General features: G+C 34.2%; 1 protein-coding gene and 2 pseudogenes across 3 annotated transcripts in view; 1 reads left to right on the forward strand and 2 right to left on the reverse strand.

Moving 5' to 3' along the window:
- Positions 1-26430, forward strand: part of LOC105429942 (uncharacterized) — a 540048-nt gene that overhangs the window by 296346 nt on the left and 217272 nt on the right. The gene's annotated exons all lie outside the window — the stretch shown is intronic.
- On the reverse strand, positions 4635-5667 carry LOC148937324 (uncharacterized; annotated as a pseudogene).
- LOC148937325 (uncharacterized) lies at positions 5928-18328 on the reverse strand (annotated as a pseudogene).

Genomic DNA, 26430 nt, shown 5'->3' on the forward strand with positions numbered 1-26430 from the left:
TGCTGGAATTAGGTTGAAGCAACATAAAGACACTTGCCGATGACATGCAAACCTTGATCGCCATAAACGTCTTTTACATTAGAAAAACATTTTTTTGTAGATTATATCTATGTAAGACTATCCATGAAAAGATAAGAGCAGCAACTAATATTTGATGTATTATCGATGTATTTGATGTATTAATATTTGATGTATATCATCTCATAATCTGATGTATTAATAATGATCTGATGTATTAATATTTGATATATCATATCATTATTATAATCTAATATATTATTTAATACATATTATATCACAATTTCTCTGATATAGAGGGTGGATCATTCAAAGAATGACGAATTTTTATCTCAGAAACAAAGCACTACAGAACAAAAGCGTTCAGACAAAAGTTTTATTTTTTCAAGGATCAATCCTTATACATAGAAATACCATACGAAACTTCGGTTGATCTGGAAACTTTATTGTACAAGTTAGCAGCATCTCTGTAATTATCTCTACATTCTCCCAGAATCATAAACATGTTAAATGCATGCTTCTTGAAATGCATTCATTTTGAAAAAGGCCGAAAAAGACTAAAGTTATAACTCATTGAGTAAGCGCCGAAAGGATAAGAAATAATTTAAAAGAGTCCGAGAGTATCACAGTTTCAATAAGGATATGATCCGAAGAATAAAAAGCAATATCGAAAGTATTAACAAGAATAAATTTGTGCAAAACAAATTGGAAAACCAAACTTAAAAACTAAGTCTCAGTGCTCGTATAAGACGAACCTATTTAACGAATGATAGACCAGCCAGACATCATTTTGAACATTTTCTTTAAATACTCTAAAAAAACAATAACAAAAAAAAACAAAAAAATCTCAAAAAAAAAACAAAACAAAATCAAGACAAAAGGGATCAAACTGTCGTTGATATCCTGAGTAATGCTAAGAACCGGTGATATATCATTTTGTTAAATATCTTTGAAAATAAGATAAAAAAAGGATAAAAAGAGGGATGGATAAAAAAAGTGTTCCTACAAAAGTTGCTTCCTTTTCTACGCAAAATAATATCACGTATCGTGGTAAATTTAATAGATTTCCATTTAAGAAATTAAAGTTGACCTTCAAATAATCTTGAAAACGTCCATGAAATGGAATGGAATTAAAAATATTACGTATGTCCTCCTTGAAACCAAATAACTTTTGTCTGAAGGCTTTTGTTCTGTAGTGCTTTGTTTCTGAGATAAAAATTCGTCACGCTTTAAATGGCCCACTCTGATTAAGAGAGAAATGAAAGATCATACAAAAATTATAAGATATATTAAATTAATTAATAGTATTGTAAAAGTTGGTTTTTTATTTTATTGACTGAAATTATTGTTGACTGAAATTAGCTTTGATATTATTTAAGTTTAATATTTAAATTTAAATATTCAGAATGGATGATGAAAAGATTTTTAAATATAAAAATTAAATATTTTTCACACATAATTACATTCCTCATGCAATTTATAATAAGCAAGTACATCCTTTTTTTGAAAAACTTTATGTCTTCTTTACATCGATTAATATCTCTTATTCTGTGCATAAATTAAAGTACGATTATAAAATGAATGTGTTACATGAATATATTATATAATGAATAAGATTAAAAAATATCTTTTATATTATGTATTTTGTATTAAAAGATATCTTTTATATTATGTCAAAATATACTACAGTAAAGTCTAACTAAATGTAAAGTCCATTTAAACTGTTTTTTTTATTATTTTAATATTCTTGTGTATGAAATAAGTCTAAAAGAGCTATATTATGTAAAAATCACATAATTTAAAAAAATAAAATCATATAATTTGTACAGATGTTCATAAAAAAATATTGATAGTGGTGCCGTCTGCGATTAATACCGCAACTATATAATAATCTTCTCGAAATCCTAAAATTTTCTAATTGTGAAACATTTTTTTTTTTAAATTTCATGATTTCCAGATATTTGTCAAAACTAAAATAAGATACCCTGTATATAAAATTTATAAAGGAAACAAAATTTAATGTTGATAAAAGCATTTTGATAAAAGCATATCAGTATTATAAGTTTAAAATTAGACACATACAAATTGTGAGATTTGAGCATTTGTCACACTGTTTAAATAAAAAAGAAATTTTAATATTTGATCGAGAAATGGAATATAAAAAAGTTAGCTTAAGGCGTATAAAGGTAGGAAAAGACACAAAAAAAGAATTGCACAGACATCGGCGGGATAATCCATCCTTAGTTCCTTGAGCGAGCATTTATTTTGCTTCAATTGCTATCAAATCAAAGTAGAAACGATATTTGTCGCCAGCTCGAAAAGTAAGCTTTCCTCTACTTCGTTTTCAACCCTTTCCCACGACATTCTATAATCTTGGGAAATCTTAAAAATTTTTCCTTATGTACTTCTAAGCGAGAAGCTTCTTAAATCGCATATTAACTGCATCTTCGACGAATTTTAATTTTCTCATGTAAAAAATCCTTTATCTTTCCTTTATCTTTCACGCAATAGGATTAATAGTTCAAAAATTTTAATAATGTCAAAACTCTTTTTAAACATTGCAAGTAGACATATACAAAAACATATCCCCAATATATACAAAAATATATATTATCAATAAAAATCGATAATGTATATTATTGATATAAATGACATGCATTTTTATAAAAATAATTTTATGCAATTGATATAAGTTAGCTATTTTTTATTTTAAAATGTCGCTTTTAAAGTTGATAATTCAGCAATTCGAAAACATCCAATTTAAACAATCTTTATTAAATGTATAAATTGTTTTTTCCATTTTCCAAGAAAGTATATAAATTAAATGGAGTTATAATCTGATGGAAGTAGAGTGTAATTTTTGTCTCAAAAATGATTGCATTATATGTTGTGTCAACTAAGTTTTATTGTGGCTATTAGAAAATTGTTTTTCTCTTTCAATTTAACAACTGAAAAGTCAAATTTGCCTGTTATTATTATTATTGATAAATAAATTTTAAATAGATTTTACTGATAGTCAATGCAGTATATTTTTCTAAAATTCAGATTTGTGAGATAAAGGATACCAAAAGCAGGCAAAGTCATGATTGTTTTGTGGAGTTTATCAAAACATCAAAAACCGTATCTTGCGGGTTCTTCTCGATCCCAGTCGCTTTGAGAGCAATATGCTTTATTACGGTTATACAGTCTGACCGAGTAGTATATTACCGCAGGATGGCTCTGATTTACTGCTGGTCCACTGTCCAATATCCATACCGGGTCCCATCAACGACCAACGCCGGTGTCCCTATGTTCTCTCATCGCCGCGTCGACGCATAGCTTTTCTCCTTGCTAATCGAAACTATTAATTCACATCTCCCGCAGCGACCGACACTGCATAATTCGATTCTATGATATTACCACACGATCGTAACGCAAAGTTCCATTCTTTTCAACAAATTGTTGTATATACATAGATTCAATTAAACTGTTTTGCATGTTCATACTATACATTCTCGAAATTTTTTGTTGCTGTTAATCGATGTTTCATAAGTTATCAATTGTAAATATCTCCACAAATAAGAATCTGAAGAACTTAAATCTGGTGGACAAGCCAGCGAGATGAAAGATGTAGATTGTATATTTTTATCGATCTCTAAATATATTGTTTATATTTCTTACACTGAGAAAAAAAATGTCTTAAATTTAAAAATTTTAATGATGTGATAATTTTTTATTTAAAAAAATAATTTATTTAAATAGTTGCAAAGACATTTTTTATTTAAATATTGTAATGAATATTATGTGAATTGAAGAAAAATGATGTAAAAACAAAATATAGATTTTTTTACAATAACACACTTCAAATTAAATTTAATAAATATTTATTTAATGAAAAAGTGTAGGTATTTATTTTTAAAGTTGTAATGTTTAATTATAATAAATTTTTTATGTAAAATAAAGAATTGTTTTAATAAAAAAATAATTTAAAAAAAAAATACACTTTATATTTTAAAAAATATATTTATTTCAAAAAAGATCAATATTTATTTCAACAATTGTAGATGTTAGTACATCAAAATTTAATACATCAAAAAATGTTTTGAAATTAAATAAATAATTTGTTTAATAAAGAACACGTTTTTTAAATAAACAAATTTATTTTATTAATAAATGAATTTATTTAGTTTAATAAATAAATTATTAATCTTAAAAACTTAAATTTTATCAATTTAAAGATATAATTTCTTCTTCTACATAATATTTGTTTTTAATTAATAAATAATATTCTTTGTGCGTCAGAACTCGTATTATTATTATGCAATTAAATAACATTGTACAATAGGAAGAATTTTGAAGCGCAAATATTATTTCTTAATTAAAAACAAATATCATGTAGAAGAAAGACAAGTGTAGAATCACGTGACCATTGGAGCATGAATTACTCCGATTAATCACAGAATCATGGATCAATTATGTAATTAGTCAAAATAAGTCTATAAATTTTTGGTGATATTCTGTTTAAAATTATGAATTTTTGAACACCTTCTATATAGAATAAAAAGAATACTTGATTCGTATAAAACATTTTATTATAATGCATATCTATACGTAATAAAATGTACATAAAATTAATATCATTTATAAAAAAAAGGAATATAATATTTATTATTAGACATAAGATGAGCATTATAAATTTCACAATCTATGAGGTCATTTTGTGCAATAAATCCCCATTCTTCATTTTCTTTTACATTAAATGCTTCATAATTTTCGCAGTAACATATATTGATGAATTTAATATAAAAAAAAGCATTTTTAAATTGATCAATTATAATGTACTTAATTTTTCCAAAAATGGGAGAATCATATATTTGTATATTTATAAAACTATTAATTTCATAACGGATTCCATGCAATCTTACCCATAGAATATCAATCGTCAATATATATTGGTAACAAAAATTTAAAATTATCATAGTCGCTTATAAAATGTAATTTCGAAATAGATGGTCTATGGGAAAGTCGTATTGAGAAACCTTCGTATTGAGAAATAAATAAATCTGTGACAAAGTTGCATTTGATGTCTTAATGACAAAGAATAAGACATTTTTTAGAACTAATAACTTTATTGTTTATTTTTTTTCTTTTATTTGTTTATGTTTTGCTTCAAACCTCATTGTAGAAAAATTCTTTAAAGGCTCAAATTCACGCATGATCCTTACATAACGTGTTAAATAATGGTGTTTTACTTTAAAAGAACATTTAAAAATTTTCAAATATTCTAAATATTAAGATACTAACATTGCAAATAAGTCTAATATCATTAGTAACAGATTCTAGCATAAAAATATTGATTATTTTACGTAACAACACATAAAGTTTCCATACTGAGCTTTAGTAGGAACTAAATTGCCTATAAATAGATCAAGATTTGAAACTAAATAATACATTTCTGATGCAGATAAGACAATCATTTTATTCATTATGGATTCTACTTTAATAAAAGGGATATTTTTATCAAATGGATAAAAATTCTTAATTCTTTCATTAAGTATCTCTACAGATAATACTTTTTTTACTATATATAAGGTCATATAAAATTTGTATAATGTCATACCTACAAATACCCTCTAGCAAGTCATGCGTTGAATCTATTGATATTAGCATACAATTTTGTTATAAGGCGAACAGAATATTCGAAAACTATATTTTTTAAATGTTCAGTATTAATTTCGTTTGTATCATCAATTACATCTAATAAAATGTCAGTATTAAAAAATTAAAGATTATCTTTGACATTACATTTTAGTACAATACTTTGAGAAGCTATATTATTTTTTAATGTTTCATTTTGGTTTACACAAGCATTCTGTAGAGATAATATTTTATAATGTGTATTTAAAACATGTTTCCGTAAAGAATAAATATTATTGATATATTTTATTAGTTACGTGAAAGTTTATAATATTACTAAAAACACAATTTTCTACAATTTCATGACTTTTTTTGATAGAACGTTTTGTATAGTTTCCAACATTTCTTAATAAATTGCAATTTTTGTTGTATGCATTTTCTCTTTGGAAATGTAACATATACAACAGTAAGAAGAATTAAAACTTTTTGGTAAAGCCTAGAATCGTATTGAGTCCTAAATTATCACCTACTATATGAGATAAAATAAAGTAAACTTGTTTCTCCTTTCACATTAATAGAAATTCCTTTAGTATTAAGTTCATTAATTTGATTAATAACATAAATAAAAATTTTTTTGTTTTTTTGTCCTAAAACTTTATAATCATGATATTTATGCAATTGCATTAAAAATATATTTTCCATTAAACTAAAGAATTCATTAGATAAACTATCGATATACGACAATAAACTGTACCAATTTTATTTTTAGTTTTACAAGAACCTAAAGATTATTAATTTCTAGATCATCAAAATATAGTATAAGCGGTAAAATAAATTTATCATTTGCATTCTGTTCAACAGATCTCCAAAAATTAATTTGAAAAATAGAAATTAAAGATTCACTTTTTTTACTTTTCTCAATGTGTGATATTATTTGTTGATATACATTTGGAAGCTTTAAAAATTTTTTTAATATCAATTTTAAGGATATTATGCTTAATTTCTTATGTTGTAGATACGATTGATATCTTTTCTTAACTTTACCAAATGATAAAATAGAGTTTATACATATTAATTTTGGTAAAAATAAGCAATTTCTTTCTTGTAAATACTGTAATGTTTTATATTCTGATTTAAATGCTTTTAAGTCAAGTCAAATTAATTTAATTCTTTATAATATTTAAAAAAATATCAAAATCTTTTACATCTTCAAATTTCTTAGATAGAAAACATCTAAAAAGGACAGAAAATGTAATTCTATCTATATCTATATATTTTAGAATTTCATGAATAAATTTTCTATTTACATTTTCATTAGCATACAATTTTGTTATAAGGCGAACAGAATATTCGAAAACTATATTTTTTAAATGTTCAGTATTAATTTTGTTTGTATCATCAATTGCATCTATTAGGTGTACAAAAAAGTTCTGAGCTTTTTTTTGTAAAATTCAATCTTTATTCAAAAACAAACAAAAAAATATTAATCAGCGAAATATTCCCCGTTTGCATCAATGACCTTTTGTCATCTTTCGGATAGCTTGCGAATTCCTTGACGATAAAAGCTCACTAGCTTCGAAGCGATAAAGTCATCAATGCATTTTCGTATCTCTTCAAATCTCATGAAATGTGTATAGCCAAATGATGCAGCGACCGGAATAGTAATCGGTAGTAATCGGAAGGTGCCATGTCTGAGCTATACGCCGCATGCGGGAGAAGTTCCCAGCCTAATGCAAAGATATGGTCCTGAGTCGCTTTTGCAACATGTGGTCGAGCATTGTCATGAAGCAAAATCACTTTACGACGTCCTTGGCCAGTAAATGGCCTCTTTTCTTCTAATGCATCGCTCAAATTGGTCAATTGTTGTTGGTAGCGGTCTGCCGTGATTGTTTCACCCGGTTGTAACAACTCGTAATACAACACACCTTTCCAATCCCACCAGATACGGAGCAAAACCCTCTTGGCGTGGATATTGGGCTGGCATCGATGTCGAAGGTTGATCAGGGTCAACCCATGATTTTCTACGTTTAGGGTTATCATAAAGAATCCACTTTTCATCGCCTGTAATGATTTTGTGCAGAAAATCTTTTTTCCGAAACTTTGAAAGCAAAGTGAGTGCAGTGTCATGCCGATGATTTTTGTTGTCTTCGGACAATTCATACGGAACCCTTCCTTCTGAACCTTTCCCATCGTATGTAAACGTACGGAAATGATTTGCTGCGTAACGCCAAGCTGTTCTCCTTTTCAGTTTGCGCAGAGTTTATATCCAGCAGTGCTTGCAATTCGTCCGTTTCAATCTTTTGAGGGCGTCCAACACGCGTTCATCTTCAAGACTGAAATCTCCTTGGCGAAATTTTTGATACCATCTTTTACATGTAGTATGACTTACAGCGTTCTCTCCATATGCAGCACAAATCATTGCAGTGGCTTCAGCAGCATTTTTCTTCAGACGAAACGCGAAGTGGATGGAAAATCGAATATGCTCTTTTGTTATTGTCATCGTGAACACTACTGATTTTTGAAGTTATGTGCATCAAACGCCAAACCGTATGGCATTTTAGAAGGCCAAATGTCAACGCTTTAAACCACAAAAGGGCGAGAAGATATATAAAATTTAAATTGTTATTTCGGTTGTATGAAATCTAAAGCTTAGAACTTTTTTGTACACCTAATATATAAACACATATTTCATAATCTTTACAGTCTCTGCTCCTTATATCACGATACTAATTGACTGATTATTAATAAATACGCATAATGAGAGTAAGAAAATAAAAAACGAAAGAGTGAGCGAGATAGTATGATTGTTGTACTTTTTCCGCGCGTCCGATTGGCGGTCAATGATGTCCTTGAGTTTCGCAGCGAGTTTGACAATTTGGTAATAATTTGTTTTGGAGTGTAAGTGACTAATGTTTATGCGCCATAATCTATTATTTTGCAGGTAGATTCTAAGAAACAATATAAATATTGTCATTTTGATATTATCCTTTCGTACGCGTTTGTGCTTTTTTTTAGAAATCAAAGCTAGAAATATTTCAATACTATGATCTGTACAGATTGTGCAACTTTTAACGATATTATGGTATATATGTTTAAACAATATATCAAAAAGATAAATTTAATAAAACTGAATTATCTTTTCAATAAAATTGTATTAATAAGAGTATAAAAATACATAATAAAACTAAATTATTTTTTCAATGAAATTGTACTACATGTATCATACATTTTCAGGATTTAGAAAAAAATTGTAAAGTGTAAAGTAACATCCTGAATTACTTCATCAAAGCTTAAGTAAATTAAAGAAAAATATTAAAAATTAAAAAGCACAAATATATACATACATAAAAATACAATACAATACAAAAATGCATTCAAAGTGACAATACTCATGGATCTAAGAATATATGGATGGAGCCCAGTGATGCTAATTTTAACGAGAGTCACGAGAGAGTCAGGGAGTGGAGATGCCGCACACGAGGAAAAAGCATGTCGTAAGAGTTCGGAAGTTTGGCCGGCGTCGGGTAATAGACGAGACTAGCAAACCTAGTCCTGACTTTTTCGCTTTTCATTCTCACAACTAGCCTGCTCGCTCGGCGATTCTGATTTCTAACCATCGAAACAATCGTGCTTTATGATATAGGCTACGTTCGCTTTAGCGCTTACAGTTGGAAGCATTATATCAATAACATTGATAACATACAATGTTCATTATATTAAAAAAAATAGAAATTATATATGTTATTAGAAAGAGTTATATCTGTAATTAGAAAATAATAAAGAATAAATATAATAGAAGATAGAAAAATTAGAAAAATAAAAAATTTTATTATATTTTTTTTATTTTTTTGTACTTTTTTGTATTTTTTATATTTTTTAATTTTATTTTTTATTATATTTTTTACACATTTATCTTTGTAACAAGTGTAATATGTACACATTAAAACAAAATAAAGTCTTGTGCAGATGCGATGTTCTTTATAGATATCGTATATTATTTATTTAAACTTATTTAAACTTATTGCTATTATTATTATTATTATTTATTATTATTATTATTATTTATTTAACTTAATGCTTTAAAGCATTTGATGAAACACAAGTAATTATTTTTTTTGCATATTATTGTTGCATATTGGACGAAGCAATATCGTCTACAACATGTAGCTGAAAATTTTTCTTTTGCTTTACCGAAGAAGTAACACATAATTTATCTGACGACATAAAAGATAAATGTTTTTCATGCTTAAAGCAGTTTCGTTTCTTGCTTTTAATGCCGACTTCAATACACAAAGGACATTTACAGTAGTCGACGATAATCTGTTTCGTTTTTTTGTTTTAACATCTGTTAAGAGGGAAAATATTCTTTCCGGAGCTGCATTTGAATTTGGTAGTGCTCTAATAGAATTCAAGAGGAATCTTAAATTGGGATATTTGGTTTCATTATTTAAATATTGTCTTTGTCTCCTTCCACATATTATCAAAATTTAATTTTACAACAAATCTTGTTTCTCTGTTACTGAAAAATTTGAATTTAAGGCAAACCATTCTTTCTTTAAATCGTTTTCGTCAAAACCATTCATTCTTGCAGCAATAAAAGAAAGATCATGAAATGATGTTTCCCTATCAATATTCAATAAAGCTGTATGTGATAAAAGAATTCGGAATTTTGATAAAAATGTATCACTTACTGGTAATTTTTTGAAAATTTCTTCGGCTGCAGTTATGTAAAATCGCAAATAGTTCTCTCGAACAGTTGCAACCATGTTTGCGTGTCCATCCTCTATCAATTGATGAAAATATTCTTTGCACTCCTAAAAAAATATCATTTAAAAATTTATGATTTTTTGTCTTACAAAATATTATATTTGACAAATGTTTCAAAATTTCCGATTTTATAAAATTTGTACAAATTTCTTTTAAAAAAATCAATTGATTTTGACTGTAACAGATATATCCTCGTTTTCTCAGCTTGGAAAAATGCATTAAATACATTAAAAAAATTTAATGTATATTTTAAGAATAGCAAATATGCTTTTGTATCTACATTTTGCATGACACGCAACAAATTTTCTGCAGATGTACCTTTCTCGCTCACGATCATTTCATTCAAAAAATGTTGTATCGTATTCCAAGATTGAAGAAGTCTGTCAATACACGCGTGGTGAGAAAGCCATCGTGTATTACATAACTTTACAATTTTGTGAGTCCTTTCTTCAAAACATTCACTTAATTCGGTGAAAATAGACCATCGCTTGGGACTACAAGTTATATAGCTTATAATTCTTTTCAAGAATTCCTCACAAGATTGAGATATCTTAGCATATGCGGCATGCGAAGCTAATGAAGCAGAATGGCATGGATATGATAATGTCAATACATTATTACCCATCTCTTCCAATTTTTTCTTGAAAGATAAATGTTTTCCGACCATAACGGACGCATGACAAGGCAACAATATTTAAAAAAGGTATTTGTAGTTACCACATTTCATATTTAAATGCATTAAACAATTTTTCCGCGCTGCAATCTGTTGCATCGATATCAATTAATTTTACTAGTTGCGAATGAACTTCTAATGTTTCAATATGAACGCATCGAACGTGAAATGTATAAAAATGTATAAAATGTATAAAAATAAAAAATTTTGTATTTTGAATATTTTCTATCATACGATCCGTTTCAACTGGATATAAAACGTTCATAATTATATTCGTACATTTTTGTCGACTCATAGTCATGCTTTTCAAAACGTTAGGATCTTTGCCTACGTTTTTAAAAAATTCGAGTATTATTTTTGCATTTTCGTGTGAAATATTTTTTTCAGCGATTAAAGCAGCAAATCGAATCTCCGCGAATTTTTTCCGCTCCTCAAAGGATGAAAACAGTTCGCTAATTTCTATATTACAGTCTTCATTCAATTTACTTGTTATTTCATCAAACTTTTCGCAATTATTCTTATGTATTTTAGATTCGGCGTGACGGTAGATTTGCAATAAACCGCTAGCAATAGTTTTTTCGCAAATCGTACATGATGCAAATGAATTTGCATCACATTGCACTTCGCGTAGCTATGGCTTAAATTGCTCGATCTCTAACCATTGATGCTTAAATACATTCAGATGCAATGGTTTTTGTTCAAAAGTTATGTTATCATTATCAGATGATGATACATCTTTGTCAATATTTCTTTTATGTTGCGTTCTGCATGTCTTATAATATTCGATATTGGACCACACGAAAAATTTTTAGCGCATACGATACAATGAAAAAGACGATACGATATCATCAAAAGATACTTTTCGTATCCAAAATTTGATACGAAAACGAAAACACACGAAAATGCAAAAATAATACTCGATTTTTTTAAAGACGCAGGCAAAGATCCTAACGTTTTGAAAAGCATGACTATGAGTCGATAAAAATGTACGAATATAATTATGAACGTTTTATATCCAGTTGAAACGGATCGTATGATAGAAAATATTCAAAATACAAAATTTTTTATTTTTATACATTTCACGTTCGATACGTTCATATTGAAACATTAGAAGTATTCGCAACTAATAAAATTAATTAATATCGATGCAACGCGGAAGATTGCAGCGCGGAAAAATTGTTTAATGCATTTAAATATGAAATGTGGAAACTACAAATACCTTTTTCAAATATTGTTGCCTTGTCATGCCGTTATGGTCGGAAAACATTTATCTTTCAAGAAAAAATTGGAAGAGATGTGCAATAATGTATTGACATTATTATGTCCATGCTATTCTACTTCATTAGCTTCGCATGCCGCGTGTGAAATACCTCAAGCTTGTGAAAAATTCTTGAAAAGAATTATAAGCTATATAACTTGTAGTCCCAAGCGATGATTTATTTTCATCGAATTAAGTGAATGTTTTGAAGAAAAAACTCACAAAATTGTAAAGTTATGTAATACATGGCTTTCTCACTACGCGTGTATCGACAGACTTCTTCAATCTTGGAATACGATACAACATTTTTTGAATGAAATGATCGTGAAGGAGAAAGGTATATCTGCAGAAAATTTGTTGCGTGTCATGCAGAATGTAGGTACAAAAGCATATTTGCTATTCTTAAAATATACATTACATTTTTTTAATGTATTTAATGCATTTATTCAAGCTGAGGAAACGAGGATACATCTGTTACAGTCAAAATCAATTGATTTTTTTAAAAGAAATTTGTACAAATTTTATAAAAATCGGAAATTTTGAAACATTTGCCAAATGTAATATTTTATAAGACAGAAAATCATAAATTTTTAAATGATATTTTTTTAGGGTCGGAGTGCGAAGAATATTTTCATCAATTGATAGAGGATGGACACGCAAACATGGTTGCAACTGTTCGAGAGAACTATTTGCGATTTTACATAACTGCAGCCGAAGAAATTTTCAAAAGATTATCAGTAAGCGATACATTTTTATCAAAATTCCAAATTCTTTTATCACATACAGCTTTATTGAATATTGATAGGGAAACATCATTTCATGATGTTTCTTTTATTGCAAGAATGAGTGGTTTTGACGAAAACGATTTAAAGAAAGAATGGTTTACTTTAAATTCAGATTTTTCAGTAACAGAGAAACAAGATTTGTTAAAATTAAATTTTGATAATATGTGGAAGGAGACAAAGACAATATTTAAATAATGAAACCAAATATCCCAATTTAAGATCCCTCTTGAATTCTATTAGAGCACTCCCAAATTCAAATGCAGCTCCGGAAAGAATATTTTCCCTCTTAACAGATAAAACAAAAAAACGAAACAGATTATCGTCGACTATTGTAAATGTCGTTTGTGTATTGAAGTCAGCATTAAAAGCAAGAAATGAAACTGCTTTAAACATGAAACTGCTTTAAGCATGAAAAGTATTTATCTTTTATGTCGACAGATAAATTAAATGTTACTTCTTCGGTAAAGCAAAAGAAAAATTTTCAGCTACATGCTGCAGACGATATTGCTGGTCCATCTTCGTCTAATATGCAATAATAGTATGCAAAAAGGATAATTGCTTGTGTTTTATCAAATGCATTAAAGCATTAATTTAAATAAATAATAATAATAAATAATAATAATAGCAATAAGTTTAAATAAGTTTAAATAAATAATATACAATATCTATAAAGAACATCGCATCTGCACAAGACTTTATCTTGTTTTAATGTGCACATATTACACTTGTTACAAAGATGAATGTGTAAAAAATATAATAAAAAATTAAATTAAATAATATAAAAAATACAAAAAAGTACAAAAAAATACAAAAAAATATAATAAAATTTTTTATTTTTCTAATTTTTCTACCTTCTATTATATTTATTCTTTATTATTTTCTAATTACAAATATAACTCTTTCTAATAACAGATATAATTTCTATTTTTTTTAATATAACGAACATTGTATGTCAATGTTATTGATATAATGCTTCCAACTGTAAACGCTAAAGCGAACGTAATCTATATCGTAAAGCGGGATCGTTTCGATGATCAGAAATCAGAATCGCCGAGCGAGCAGGCTAGTTGTGAGAATGTAGAACGAAAAAGTCAGGACTAGATTTGCTAGTCTCGTATTACCTGACGCCGGCCGAACTTCCGAACTTCACATGCTTTCTTCTTGTGTGCGGCATCTCTACTCCCTGATTCTTTCGTGACTCTCGTCTTGAAATTAGCATCACTGATCCAGAGCCTCGATGTACACGCGGTTTCGCTTATCTAGAAGCAAATTCCACAACCATTGTCGTTTTTCGTGTCTCTTGACATACACAACAGCGTCCTCGTCATCGTTGTCATCATCTTTCGTTCCGTGCACAGCCTTTGTAATCAAATTCTTAGCTTTGCTGTAATCGTTCCGTCATCCCATCGCAGTCTATGATGATGACGTATCACTCAGCGTGCGCGAGACTTGTCGACACTTGCGAGAAAATGCCATAATATAGGGTTTGTGAAAATGTAGTGAGAGAGAACAGTCCGTTCTCTGAGAGCAGCAAACTCTTTTATAACAAATTGTTCTCCAACGAGAAAACTTTGCAGATCTACGAACGTTGGCACAATTGACGAACAATTTTTCGAGACTTCGATGTATCGTAGATTTTATTATCTTTCTTTCTTTTTTTATATCAGCGATGCTCTTAGGTAATTTTATGTACAATATTGGTCAACAAATTGTACTGAACCACACGATCATGTATAATGAAACGCAGTAGTACCAAATAAGAAGGGAGGGTGTGCGTCACGGCGGGGGCCGACCACGAACCAGTCGTGAAAACTCGTAATTATTTTGCGAAAAAATACTACCTCAGGAATCAAACCTGGATCTCCTGCTTACCGGACAGGCATTTTATCCCTTTGACCGAGACATGTGATGATATTTATCGCAAATAACGTATTTAGAATAACACGTCAACAATACAATGATACACACACACACACACACACACACACACACACACACACACACACACACACACACACACACACACACATATATATATATACACGTATATTACAATATACATATATACATGTATTCTTTCGAATCCCCACGACCGGTACTCCAGAGAGATGATGGTCCTATTCTCTTGATGTCATCGGTATGTTCTCCTTAGTCTCAAATTCCAATCTCATGTCTACGGTTGCGCTCTTGACCGATTCGTTTTGTCGAGAACAATCGATGATTATGAATGGGCCGTTATGTAGAAAAGACGTGACGGTGAGACTCGACTCAAGATACTCGTATCCGTAGTAACCCTTGCAGAAACGCGCGTACGTTTCATACAACACGGAGATATCTGTTTTTGTCAAAATCCAGATTCATATCGTCGTACGGATACATTCTGAGTTCAGATAGAGTTTCACGTTGGTTAAGTCGCAATCGTCGAATCGGGTCGTGTCCTTAGCCATGATGTTTTTTCGACCTGTTTCTAGAGCGAAGATGATGTATCGCGACTTCTCGAACTGAGTAGTGGTCTTGATGGCCCACGAATGCTTGGTTGTACGCTGTAACAGCGGAAATTCGTACAGATCCCACGAGCGAAAAGCCATGCTCAAATATCGTCCGTTCTTCAAAATGCGCAGCATCGATAGTTTTTTTATTTCGTTCAATAACATGTGCGGCATTCGCCATTGTATCTTGAATAAGTCGACCACGGGATCCAACGTTGAATTTCCTATCAAGCAATTGTTGTCATTACGCGATCGTATCAAGATCAACTCGTAACGAGCGTTGATTACCACGTATCTGTAATCCTCGCAGAATCCCAACAGTGCGTAGAGAGGTACGCAAAAATTAAAACATCGTTAGTGCGATACGCGCATCTCAGCCGGCATTCTTCAGAATCACACTTCTCGGATGATGTTGTTACGTAGTGTTTGAGCGTGCTAGTTATGCCCACGTTTCTGTTATGATCAATTTCCACACCATCAAGCTTGTATCGAATCTCATCGAATATGAACGCGACAAAATTATTAATATATTTTCCTAACACCACATCAGATCCTTCGACAACTCTGTTCTTCGTTATTTTTCCCTCGACATATAGAAAGCTTTCGTACGGCAATGTGTACAGATCCTGTTGCTGTACACATGGGTATTCTTATCTCACCGCTGTACCCGAACATTGTATTGGCGAACGGGTTGTACGCATGAGTCTCAATCTTGACGATGCGATCGTCGAAGATTGGCTCGTCTTCGATGTTTAGGATATCAGTTATTTCACAAATTGCGCACCGCGAATCCTAAAGTTTGTAAAAATTTAACGTTCGACGCGTTGAGTTTCTTCCTCTTCTTGATGCAACCGGATGAGCGAGTATTGTCGATCGATGTTTTCTTTGTAAAAGATGCGTTATCTCTCTGCGTATGCTTCACTTCGTTCAACATGAGCATCTCAAATGTCACGTTATCGCTGTCGCCGTCGTATGTGCAATCTAATGATGATCTCTTCTCCTCTGAAATCGAGCAATCGTCCATTCTGGTCAACAATGCGTATCATTAGCTCCGTAATGCTCCATACGATGACTGGTAGGTAAATGATCTGCATCGGCCTTTCCGATATCTTATATCCTGGCGGCACGCTCGGCGAAAATTCGTGTATCGTGTGCACACTTTTGTCATTGCTATATGCGCTCGCGGTCACGTTGCACTCTACACGGATAATGTTTACGTTCATTATGTTGATCGACACGTCCGATTCATGCCACCTTCGCGGTTGCAGTATACGCTTTGAGAAACCCAGTAGCGATCCAATGTTATTGACTTGTTAAAGTTTATTCTGTAGGCGCATTTAATCTCATATCTCATCGTGTTGTAATTTGCGCAGAGCACTGTCGGGTATTCCCCTCGTCATCGCCGCGCGCGGTATCATCATCGGGCGCGTCGCATCGCGTCGCGGTCGTTTCCGTAAAATCTCACATTTCAAAAATTCATTTATGGTCTGCAGTTCATACGACTCCTCGGGAATCGTAATTTCTGCGTCGTCTTTGCCAAAATAAAATGTATTGTTCGAAGTGTTTACATTATTGTGTGATAAGTTTCCAAAATTGTTAGACCAAGCTCGTAGTCATCGTCACTCAAATCTATGGCTGGAAAGTAATTTGCCGCGAGAACGCTGCTCTTCCCGCTCAGCGTAAGCGTCAGCGATATGTTGGAAAAAATGTTCAACGAATACTGAGACGTCGCGGCATTTTATCGGACTTTATAAATTCACGCGCGTCGATCGTTTGGAAAAACCACAAGCACAACTGTCTGCAGACGTTCTGATCGTACATCTGATAGTTCGATTGTACTCTATCATAACACTGTCTCCGAAATGTGGTACCAGTTCCTGGGGCGATCGAAGAACCGAAACTGTCGAAATATATGACACAATCGTTTCTCTTTGCGTACGCTACTCAATGAGTGCCGAGGCCCATCGTATCGTCCAAATTTACGATACCGCTCTCTTTTCGACATACGCTGCTAATCGATAATGCGTCACGCCTCTGAAGTACGGTACGCGCATACGCTTCGTCAGCTGGTCCAATTGTACGTTGGTAGTTACACCCGTAGGTATTTTTATTGTCTCTTTGGTGTTTTTTTTTTCTTTTTTTCTTTTTTCGCTGTTATGCCTCGTCCGCCTTTGTACGGAGCGAGATATAGTCTCCGTCCGTATTTGTACGGAGCGAGATACAGTCCCTGTCCGCGCGTTTCCATCACGCGAGTGTGACGTTGCAGTGGATTCGAGAGAATACATGTATATGTGTATATTGTAATATACGTATATATGTGTATCATTGTATTGTTAGTTGTGTTATTCTAAACACGTTATTTGCGATAAATATCATCACATGCCTCGGTAGTCGAAGGGATAAGATGCCTGTCCGATAAAGATCCAGGTTCGATTCCTGGCTGATGTGATATTTTTTCGCAAAATAATTACGAGTTTTCACGACTGGTTCGTGATTGGGTTTCGCCCGACGCACGCCCTCTCTTCTTATTTCCTCGAGCTGACGTTGCGCAGCTTTCCTGTCGTTTTTCGCCACGCTGGCCGCTCCGCCGATTATGGACCCGAGAGCGCCCAAAATTGGCAGAATCGTAACACTCGTTTCGCCGTTGGAAGTATTCATTTCTTTTTTTGCCGGCTTTTTTCTTCACTTTCATACCTATGCCGATCTTGGTCTTGGCTTTCATCTCTGTCTGTGCGGCTGCAGCTGCAGCTTTCTCGCTCAGAGCCGAATCTCTCGCGATGACGCGTCCTAGGGCTTTATCGGCGAGTATCTTGTCCGCTGCGTGTCTGTCGGTGAGATCGTTGCTCTGAGAATACGTAATGTTGTGTTCACGTCACGTCCAGTGGATTTATGCTCGATTTCACCTCTGACTTAATCGCTTCTTCAGCCGAGTATCCGGATCGCAAAACTGATAGCCGGGGATATATAATTCAAAAGAAGCGCTTTTATCGCTATTGAACAGACCTCCAATGTAGCCTTCGTTTGACGCTGCTGCTGACATACGTTACAATCTTTTATCTTCGGTGTGGAACCGTCGATGTGCGTGCGTTGCCACGGTTGGTTATAATGCTTGACCCAGCGACGATAGGTTCGAACCTCCAAATCCGTCTTTATATGTTCCGGAAACTTGTTCCACACTTGGTCGCCGCGTAACAGTACGACCTTCGATATATATTGCAACTGCTCAGCGCTTAAGTCCCGAATAGCGGAGAGATGCGACAGCGCGAGATACATTTTTGCAACTGAGCGATTCACAGTTTCGCGCGCCTATAAATAGGCGTTCAATCCGAAGTCTAGATAACGCAGTGCGAACATGAAATTCGTACGGCAGTCACTGATACGCATCACGAACTACGACGAGAAAGCGTAAATGATGGGGGACATCACGACGGAGCGCAAGCATGCTGAAATGTTATCGAATACTATACGCGCCATCATTTGCGGATCGTCGAATTGCGATAAAACCAACGTTCTCATAAGCTTGCTCGAGAGTCCGCATGGTGTACGTTTCGAGAACGTGTACTCGAAATCGTTGTAACAATCAAAATATCGATATCTCGAAATTTTGTTGACATCGATCGACGAAATCGGCTACTTTACGTTCTCCAACAACAGTGACGTCATTCCATCGAGCGAGGCACATCCCAAATCGATCTTTGTCTTCGACATTGCGTGCAATAAGCAAAATGCGATGAAAGAATACTTCTCAATGGGCCACTACTCGAATGTCGATTGCTTCTATCTCTGTCAGACGTAGGATACCTAATCTGATATACGACAATGCGAACCTGCTGATCCTATTCAAACAAGATGGTACCAACTTGAAACATGTTTACAACGATCACGTGAATACCGATATGTTATACGATGAATTCTGTGCGTTATGCCGCGATTGTTGGCAGCGCGAGTATGGATTTCTAGTGATAGATGAGAACAGTCCGCTTATCAATGGGCGATACAGAAAAGAATTTAACGCGAATTTAATTTAAGAATTTCGCGGTACCATAGCGATTAATCGATGTCGATACGTCAAGCAGGCAACATGAATAACACCAAAGATCGCGAGAAAATAGCGAAACAGATTGCGAAAACGAGCGATTCGATTTGCAAAAAATATCGCGCTTTGAAAACTGGTAAAATAGATGAAGAGATAGCGTTGGAAAGACGTTTCAAGCCTATCATCGAACCTCTAAAACAATTGTCGAGGAAACACATCCATTAAAAATATATATGTTGCAAAAGATATCAGTATTAAGAAAAAAAAGAAACGTGAAGACAGCGATGATGACGATGACGATGACGGTACTACTACTACTACTAACAGGGATTCATATTGGACGGATGTTGAATGGTTGAAATTATCACCGCAATCTAAAAAGCATACAAAAAAATTGAACGCCACGTCAGATTCATTCACGTTCGATTCACATCGATAGAACCATCGAAAGAATTACCGAAAGAACTATCTAAAGAACCGAAATACCGTCGTTTGTGCAAAACGAAGATGTTTTTGAAACAGACGTTAATGAACCGTCACCGAAAACAACCATCAAACAGACTCTGCAAACGCAAAGAGGAAACCGCGAGGTGCTTCATGGTCAGTTAGGATCGTTCTAACATTGGGACGAAAGTACGTGGGCCTTCTTCTCAATGACGATATAGATAAAACGATCGATAATGTATACGGTATCTATTTCGACAAAAGTGATACGATGCTCGGTGACAAAAAGTTTGACGTTGACTCCATAATTATAGACAATGTGAGATACAATGGTACACCAGGATTATACGAATTGATCTTCAAGAGACTTCCCAATGAGGCTATATTCACCGAAGATGACAAACAAACGTATAAAAGTATACTGTTAACAACGAATGCTCATAGACGTGGTCACAGCGCCCATAATCCCATCATGGGCAACAAGGGATACAAATATATTAACATCATCGCTCCGCTCGTATTTACATATAAGAAAAGCGATAAAAAGGGTGCACGTATTGGCAATATACTATCCACCATGAAATTAAACGACAACAAGATCAATTACGTGCATTGGGACGATCCCAAGCTGATGGATCGACTCCGATTACTCGACGCTTCGCACCGAGCTGTTAACAACGCTTACGACAACGAGATGCTGTCGATCATCGAGAAATTTCGCGAAGCTGGCATTATTATAAATTAATCGCGTATCGACGAAACGAGCCAGTCGATTGACGTCAGTGAGGAAAAAACAATTTTAAATTGTTGTCTTATTTACTATTAAATATTGTCGAAACATGAGATCCGATGAACGTGAAAAAAATGTTAGCTCCGAGAGGCGATGACTCGTTGAGGAATTGCAGGCTCCGGCGAGGAGAAATTTTCCGCGAAGACGTGTCATAATTCGAGGATACGATGATCTGATATCGTCGAGATGCGTCCGTACTCGAGTTTCAACAGAGATCATAACTACATACTCACCATCATCGATGCGAGCAAGTACGCCTGGGTCGTATCGCTCAAGAGCAAGGTCGGAAGCGAGACGGCTAACGCTATCGCTAAGATAATTCGAGAGAGCGGAAGATGCCCGAAAAACTTGCAAACGGATATAGGAAAGGAGTTTTACAATGCCGATGTGCAGAAACTCTTGAAAAAACACAACGTTAATCATTATTCCACATATATGATGAAGGTATATCGCTCGATCGTCGAGCGATTCAATCGCACTTTTAAGAACGACATGTGGAAGATGTTTATGCTCAATGGCACTTACAAATGGGTCGACGCGCTATCTCGTCTCGTGTCAGATTACAACACGCGCAAGCATCGCACTATCGGCATGCGATTCGCTGACGTAACTCCCCCGATCGTCAAAAGACTCTTGAACATGGTGTACAGCGCGATAAAGATCGCAAATCCAGCAAAATTCAAAGTAGGCGATTCAATACGCGTGAACAAGTACAAGACAGTTTTCGAAAAAGGACAATTTACACGCCAAATTGGACCACCGAGGTATTTAAGATCGTTAAAGTGCAGCATACTAATCCTGTAACATATCTGAGGATTATCGCAGAAAAGCCGTCGCTGGAGCTCTACGAGCACGAGTTGCATCGCGCGACTCATCCGGACGCGTATCTCGTGGAGAAAGTACTGCGCAAGAAAGGAGACAAGGTTTACGTCAAATGGTTGGGATTCGATGGATCGCACAATTCGTGGATAAACAAAAGCAGTGTGATTTAATTCATTTTTTTTATTTTTACAATGTATAAAAAAATATACAATGTATAAATGTATATAAAGAGTCTTTTTTTTCCATTACATCTTCGTACATACGTACATACATACATACGTACATACGTACATATATATATATAAACTGTATAAAAAAATATAAAAATATATGTACATTGCATATACCATGTATATTACAATGGAATCCGCTAATGTCCCTACGGTAACGTTTCCGTTACGGTCGAATCCGGTATGATGTATCGGTATTTGTCATCGTGCGGACTCAGAGCAATTTTCGACTCGGACACCGTATATACTTGGTGTAACTTGATTCTTATACATGACTGGCGACGAGTCATTTCGATCTCTTCATTCGAACACCGCGTAATCATCGAATGTTATTGTTCGCGCTACGACGTTGTCTTACTTTTTACACCTTTCGCCTTTTTGGTATCCTTTTTATCTGTCAATCCTCACCGTACATCTTCGCTCTTCTTTTTGGTACAACTTTCGCGGAAATTTCAAAAACGTCGACCAATAACAAGACATCGGTTTTTAAATACAGATCGCTATACTTGTCTAGAGTTTCAATGGAGAACCGCTGCCAGACGTTCGCGGCGTGCGGGTAATCGTTCTTCGACACTGTATCACCGGTCAACGAACTATAGAATGATTCGTGCGGTGGTAGGCGCGTGTTCTGTAACTTGTCCGCGTGATCCATGTATTCGTAGGGAAAGACACCTTTGCGCGTCAACAAGTCAAAATCTTCGTTTGATAACGTCGAAAATTCGGAATGTAAAATTTTCAATTTTTCTTTTGTTAGAAAAGATGCCAATTTATCGAGGCTAGTATCTAAAAATTTGTATGAATCTATGAATCGCAGTCGTACGCAATTTCGTGAATCTGATCTCTCGGTGGTATCTTGAATGTGTTTTATAAATGAGATGTATTTTTCTTTTATTATCGGCAGCACATCGATTCTGTCTTCGAACGCCGTAGCTATTTCCATGATGACAAAATGCGCGTCATAACCGGATAAGTTGTGAAATATTATGGGAATGCAATATGAATCTTTATAATTTATTATAGATTACAATTTGAATGCGCGGGACCACAGTAACGACCGGCAATGAGCACGTATCCGCGTGTTGCCCGACGCAAATAGTTTTTCACAAATATGACAACGCGTTGCGCTATGATATGCCTTTCACTGTTCTCTCGACAACGTTTTCATAAGGACATTCGCGGATAATAGATTTTTATTTTTTTTACTGCGCCAAGTCTTCGAATTGCCGAACGAACCACACAACGCAGTTTTCGCCACGACGAAATCGATATATCGATAACACGTACGAGCATCGCACATAGTATGCTAAATACCTCGTACTGCTGATAAGTGTACAACGCTGATAAGTCTTCCTTCTCTGCCGATTCCATTTGCCGTAGTACGCACTCCAAGTCCGCGTAAATGACAAAAGGAAGTCGTTCCTTATTTGTGGTTCTTGAATTCGAGCCACTTGTCCTCGCTCGGCAATCGGATGGCGCAATTGTTCATCTTTTCGCAGTCCGATGTATGTGACTGCAATTTTTCAGACGAACTGAAGTAATGTAGACATCTGCAAACAGAAAATTATTTTTTCAGTATTTATTAAACAATTTTATAAGAGAAATAATAAAATTTGTTAAAATACATACCGGTCGCAAAAGTATTTCTTGTGTTCTTTTTTGTTTATTTGCGAGCTCACAAGACGGGACAGGTTTTTGATGTATGCGAAGTGCCCCGCATTGTCCGCGGATTCTGCACGTACAATAGATTTGCATGTTTCTCCATCTTCTTATCTGTCAACCGGAAGTATCTCCTTCGGAAGTATCTCCTTTTCTTTGATACCGTAGACGTTGCGCGGATCTTGCACGTACAATAGATTTGCATGTTTCTCCATCTTCTTATCTGTCAACCGGAAATATCTCCTTCGGAAGTATCTCCTTTTCTTTGATACCGTAGACGTTGATTGAGATGTCGTTGAGATGTTCGAACCTTTCAATCTGATTCAACGTCATTGGAAACATAATGTCTTGGAGATTTAACACTATCGTATAATGCGGGTATAATTCCCGATCCATATGCCTTTCGATTGGATGCAGAGCCACCGACCATGCGAAACACGCATTGTCTTTGGATTGTACATTGATCACCGCTCGCTTTAACATAATTTCCCGCGGCAATTCGATGTAACATCGTTAGATTATATTTCGATGTAACTGCGTTAGATTATATTTATTCACATTAATTGTCAAATTTAATATATGTGACAGCGCCCATCCACTGTCGCGTTTTTGAAACTCTTCGAGCGAATGTGGGTTCAATGACGTGCTGCTCGTACCACTCGTCTAAATTTGATACTCGAAAGAGTTCATAGTTTTTCGTGTTTATATTTTTATTGGTGCGTTTATCGCCCGTCACAAACTCGCCGTTGAACGCGATGTTCACTTTCATACTATCGTGTCTTTGTATAATGTCTCGCACTCGCTCGAACACTACACCACCAGCGTCTTCCAAAAATCGTCGCGGTATAGTCTCGATATAGTCCACGTTAAATAGTAAAATTGTATTGTACACTGTTTTTTATTACCATTCAGTGCAAAGAGTGTAACTCCGAACGTGTAACAATTTTCTCCACATAATCCGTAAGCTTCTCAGTCTGATCATTCAGGTAATCACTGTCCTCAGACAATGCTTACTCTTCATCTTCATCTTCATCTTCATCTTCAGTATCTATATCAATATTTTCAACATTAATGTCCATTTCTTCTTCATCTCCAAACACTTCGTCCATTATATTCGCGATGTCTTCTTCCATATTTTCAAATCACAATATTCACATGGTCAATTATTTCTTTCTCTCACATTACACTTCCATCTATTGTGATCTTGCACACTTCATGACCCATTATATATATATATATATATATATATATATATATATATATATATCATCTACAGTTTCTTTATTCCTTTGTCTAAATCGGAGCATCATCATAGGTCTCCCCGAATCACAGTTTATTTATAGCAGCCGGAATATCGGCGCTTCTTTTTTAACACGTCGCGACACTTACGTCGATTTCCACGAAAAGCCATCTTATCACGGCTCTTTTCCTGGAAAAAAATTTGAACATGTCATCGCGCTCCTTTGCGAACATGTCGCTACATGTTGATCACAACAATGAAATTCCTAGAAAGAGGGAAGAGAGAGGAGGAGAAGCGGAGGGGGGAGGGAAGGAGGATTAACGGTTTGCCATGTCAAAAATTTACGCGGATGCGATCAGTCCTCCATCGAACGATCTGCATGAAAAATACTCCACTTCTCCATCATTCATTTGTATAAACGATCAACACGCAATGTATTCTGCCAAAGGAAGCAATGTACTGTACGATGGCGAAAAACAAAAGAAAGAACATAACACGTAAGTTTCAACTGCATTTTTTATTTTTTTTTCTCTTTTTTTCCAATATTGTGCAATATTATATATTTAATTTCTACAGCATTTCGGTGAAGCGTCGCACGGTGCGTTTACTGAGCAGACGTTACACTCTGACGGCCATGGGTTACAAATTTTTGGAAATTGGAATCAACACTGGTCCACCGAACTACGTGGAGATCACTCTGGGAGATCATCGGGGACAGGAATTGACTCTGTTTTCTGTGAATTGATACTGTCTCTCGAAATGTGGAAGGGACTTTATCGTCATTATAAACTGTTATTATTTATCATTATTTATATTATCTATTTTATTATATTACTATCTATTTTTCTACACATACTTTTTGAATTATTAAGTATAAAATTAAATATGATATTAAATCTAATATTAAATATAAAATCTAAAGAAAACATATACTTTTCAATAAAACTAATGGTTGATAAATTGATGAAATATTATTCTATGAAGATGTGGCGTTGGTGAGGAGCGTTGTGCTGAATTTGATGGCGAAAAAAGATGTTGGCCGCGGTGAGATTCGAACCTAGGTCCTCAGCTGTCCGAGGCAGGTGCGCTATCACTGCGCTATACGGGTCATGATTCTTTTCGTGGATGCTTTGTTAAATATTAGTTGTATGAATGGGGGATCGCCACAGGACTCCCCCCTTAGTGGGCAAGCTCCGATTTTTCTGTTTGCTCGTTGTCCGGTGTGTTACTGCTCAGGGAGGTATGAGATGCACGATGTGCACGTTGCCGTTGCGATTCTGTTGTGCGCTAGTTGCTTCTTCGTTGCGTGGGCGATTTGGACATCGACAGTGAAGTGTATGAGTGAAGCTTGAAAATCGCTCACACACTTCACTCTCAATGTCCAAATCTTAATGTCCAGTGATTGGCTGTCTTTATCGGTTGGCGATGTTGAGCTGGCTGTGTAGATGTCGACAGGGAGGTGTGTGCGAATCTTGGCAAATCGAATGCGTCCGATGATTGGCCATGGAGAGTCACGTCATCGAAAGCAGCGGGCTTCATGTGACCGTGTCTGTATTTCGACGAGTGGAGTTGCGTGAAGGTTACGTTGCATGTTCATATCACGTCA

Source organism: Pogonomyrmex barbatus, unplaced genomic scaffold, assembly GCF_055798465.1.
Source record: "Pogonomyrmex barbatus isolate J1 unplaced genomic scaffold, ASM5579846v1 scaffold15, whole genome shotgun sequence".
NCBI classification, from domain to species: Eukaryota; Metazoa; Arthropoda; class Insecta; order Hymenoptera; family Formicidae; genus Pogonomyrmex; species Pogonomyrmex barbatus.